Consider the following 3,524-nt stretch of genomic DNA (forward strand, 5'->3'; position numbering starts at 1 on the left):
TTATCGGTTTTAGAGTACACTCAAACACCTCAATTGGGGCAGCCCAATACCAAATCCAATACAGAGAGCCCAATACATACAACCAAAAGCTGTGTCAGGGCTCATTTGATTCAAATGAATTGTATAGGAATTTTGGAGGATTAAAATCCTTCGGATTCATAAGAAATCTAGCATCCAATCAGAACACTTGTTATAATTCCTTTGCTTTTCTATGACATCAAATACTCTTTTTAAAGTGGGCATGCCACTTTTATCCTCTACGTTTTCTATTCCGCATTTTTAAAATTCTGCGAATCAAAAAGGCCCTAAAGATATTAATTACGCGGCCTGTTTGCCAGAGGAGTCTCTACTCCTAATGGAGCAGTTGGTAGTCTCAGCCGGTCAATTTTCGTCCCACCACTTTCGTCCGTTTTTTTCCGTAGGTTTTTTTCGTAGGTTTTTTTCCGTCCACCACCTCCCCTCCGCTGGTTTTACTGTCATGACAGAACCAATCCCTCGCTAGCCCTACCTCGTCTCCCGTCTCCAGTCGCCGCCCCTCCTCTCGATTCACCCCTCCCGCTGTGGCCTCTCTCTCTTTCCCTCCTCCCCCGCTCCACCGCCATCGCCCCATCTCCTGCCCTACCGCCGCCGCCCCATCTCCCGCCCCACTGCCGCCGCCGGTCCTCTCCAACACCGTGACGGGCTTCACGGCCTACTTCGGCCTCAGGCCTTAATGCTTCCTCTGCTTCTGCGTCAATCGGCTCTTCAGCGAGGAGCACGTACATCAGGCAGCAGGTGACGCGTGGTGGCTGCGCGAATTCCTCTATGACGGAGATCTCCAGGATGGGTGCTTGTCTTCTCGGAAGAAGGAGACGATGAAGGATGCAGAGAGGGAAGGCAACGTGGTGTGTTCTTGCTGCAAAGTTCTCGTACATATTTTTCTTGCTGCAAAGTTCTCGTACATATTTTTCTTCTTGGTAGGAAGGCAACGTGGTGTGTTCTTGATGATGATCGAAGAAGATCGTGTTAGCTGCTGTTTAAGGGACGACAGCCAAAGAAGAAGAAGATGATTGCTATGTTCTGCTGGATCAGGATTCTGGAAGACCACGAAGAGGAATAAGACAAGCAGGCACATGTGTACCATCATGAGCAGCAAAACAATGAGTAAACCCAAGAACAGCAAAGGGGATTATGTTGGCTGCGACTACAGTAGCGTGACAGATCAAGCGAGCTAGGTTGTGCCATCTCTGGTCCTCTCTCTTCAAACGGTGGACACCGGGTGCTTACGATCGACGTGACGGCGGCAGTGCAAGAGCACAGTGTAGCTGGTCTGAGAGTGGCGATGGACTCATTGCCCGTTGCTACTATATCATCCAAAGTAGTGGCAGGGCGCAGCGGCATGAACGGCTCAGCCTCTGCCTTGTTCATCCCATTACCACAGAGGTGCTTTAATTACTGACACATCTGTTCTTATTATGCAACTGCAGGTGATTTCTCATCTTTCAACTCGGTCTATTTTACTCATCATACATGGAGAGAGTTTATACAATGTTAGATGAAGAGTTGGCGGTGCCACGGTGCCAAGGTTTGCTTCTCAAAACTGATAAGATCACATGATGCTTTTATATGCTTATTATTAAATCACGGGCAAATAACCCACTTCAACCCGCGTGATAATTATGCAGTGAACAGAGCTTTTGTGTAAATAAACTACCCAACTTTGTCAAGTGAGGTAATAGAGCAAGTCTTTAATTTGTAATTAGCTGTTGTTCAGATTTCAACTAGCGCTTCATACAGAACAATTTTGAGAGCAACTTCCCGCAAAAAAAATACATCAACAATAATTGTTGGAACCCTGAAGGTAGTTCCATCGAAGTTTGTGAGTATATTTGCAAACCTCTGTCTATCTATGAATACTATTGTCGAGATAGTTTAAACCATGTTGTTGGCTTGCTACAATGCTCAATGGTTTACCCTTGCTCAGATCAATTCTGGTGTGTTTGCAGTGGGAATGTGGGATGATGTATGAAGAGATAAAGAAAATTATGCTCGCGGAATATGAGTATGTAGTAACAGTTCTTTGTTATGGTTTGCGACAATTGTTCTGGTACATCTCATTGGTAGTTTATATGTAATGCAATGCCATTTTATAATTATCATGCTAAAAAGTAATGTTACATTAGACATTTTAACATAAATGAGTTGGACAACTCAGCCCACATTATATAACTATGTATATTGGGAAACAGCGTTTTGCCTCTGTGTCCAGATGAGCCGGTCATTCGTCAGTTGGAATCCGTGCCAAAGAGTTTTCGGTGGTGTTGGTGTTCGCCAGTAGTCCAGTACATCGAGTATAGAGCACCCGTGTATGCTGCAGGTGGTTACGGCGTACAGCGGAACTGATGGAACTATTTTGAATCCCGGTGGCTCTGTCTCAGGGTCTTCCTGTACTGATGGTTGAAAGATTTCCATGTGGTCTGTGACATGGTACAGATTTTTCGTTTCCTCATAATTGTGGTTAGATAATCATGGATGACGAAAGGCAAAAGGATTCCTTGCCTTCCAATTTATCAGTCGCTCACATACCGAGTGAATAGATTGCAATGTTCTGTACTTCTTATTTCTAATTGATTTCATTCTCTGATGGTTGCATTAACTTGCCAAATATTTCATCTGGCGGATGCATGGGAGGGGATATGCATCTACGGCTGTGCGTCTATGGTGGCAGTGGAACAGTCCTCACTATAAGTGATCTTAGATGGGGATGAGGTTAGCAATGAGGGCGAAAGATGATAAGGCTCCAGAATGTGGAGAGTTGTTGTGAAAGCTGAGCCACAAGCACCAGGGTTGTTATAAAAGGAAAACTCTCTCGAACCGGATGGAAATAATATTCCCGCACTACCGGAACAGGGCCCTATGCCGACGGCCATATATATGCCGACGGCCCCCGTCGGCCTAGTCTGGGCTATGCCGTCAGCCACGTCCAGGCCGTCGGCGTAGTAAAGCCGTCGGGCTATCCCGAGCTATGCCGACGGCCCCCGTCGGCCCAGAAGAGCCGTCGGCTTAGCCCAAGTTACGCCTACTGCGGCCGTCGACATACATGGGTCGTCGGCATAGTTGTGAGCCCGGCGATCCCGCTCGTGCCGTGCGGTTAACGGTGTTCGATCTATGCCGACGGCTGAGACGGGAGGCCGTCGGCATAGATGCGTTTACCACGTCATCGATCCGAGGCGCACCGACCATCACCTATGCCGACGGCTGCCGTCGGCATAGATGCCACATCACCGAAAACAACGCCGATGGCTAAATTATGCCGACGGCTATCCCACGGCCGTCGGCATACCCACCTATGTCGACAGCTATACTACGACGACGGTCTGACACATCTACGCTGACGTGATCTACACTGACGGGGCTATACCGACGGCAGCCGTAGGCATAGATCTATGCCGACGGCCCTGGGCCGTAGGCATAGCCCGCGAGCCCGGTAGTGCTGGTAGGTACTGTTGAGAGATGATAAGCTAGCTTCCAGCTGAATATTGCAC

General features: G+C 47.9%; 1 long non-coding RNA gene across 1 annotated transcript in view; it reads left to right on the forward strand.

The window, feature by feature from the left end:
- Nucleotides 1-1,450: 1,450 nt before the first annotated feature.
- The window catches only part of LOC119368340, a 3,631-nt gene continuing 1,557 nt past the window's right edge, over nucleotides 1,451-3,524 (forward strand). The window contains exon 1 of the long non-coding RNA XR_005176606.1: nucleotides 1,451-1,564. This is a non-coding gene — a long non-coding RNA (uncharacterized LOC119368340). The remainder of the gene's footprint in view (nucleotides 1,565-3,524) is intronic.

This window comes from Triticum dicoccoides, chromosome 2B (genome assembly GCF_002162155.2).
Source record: "Triticum dicoccoides isolate Atlit2015 ecotype Zavitan chromosome 2B, WEW_v2.0, whole genome shotgun sequence".
NCBI classification, from domain to species: domain Eukaryota; kingdom Viridiplantae; phylum Streptophyta; class Magnoliopsida; order Poales; family Poaceae; genus Triticum; species Triticum dicoccoides.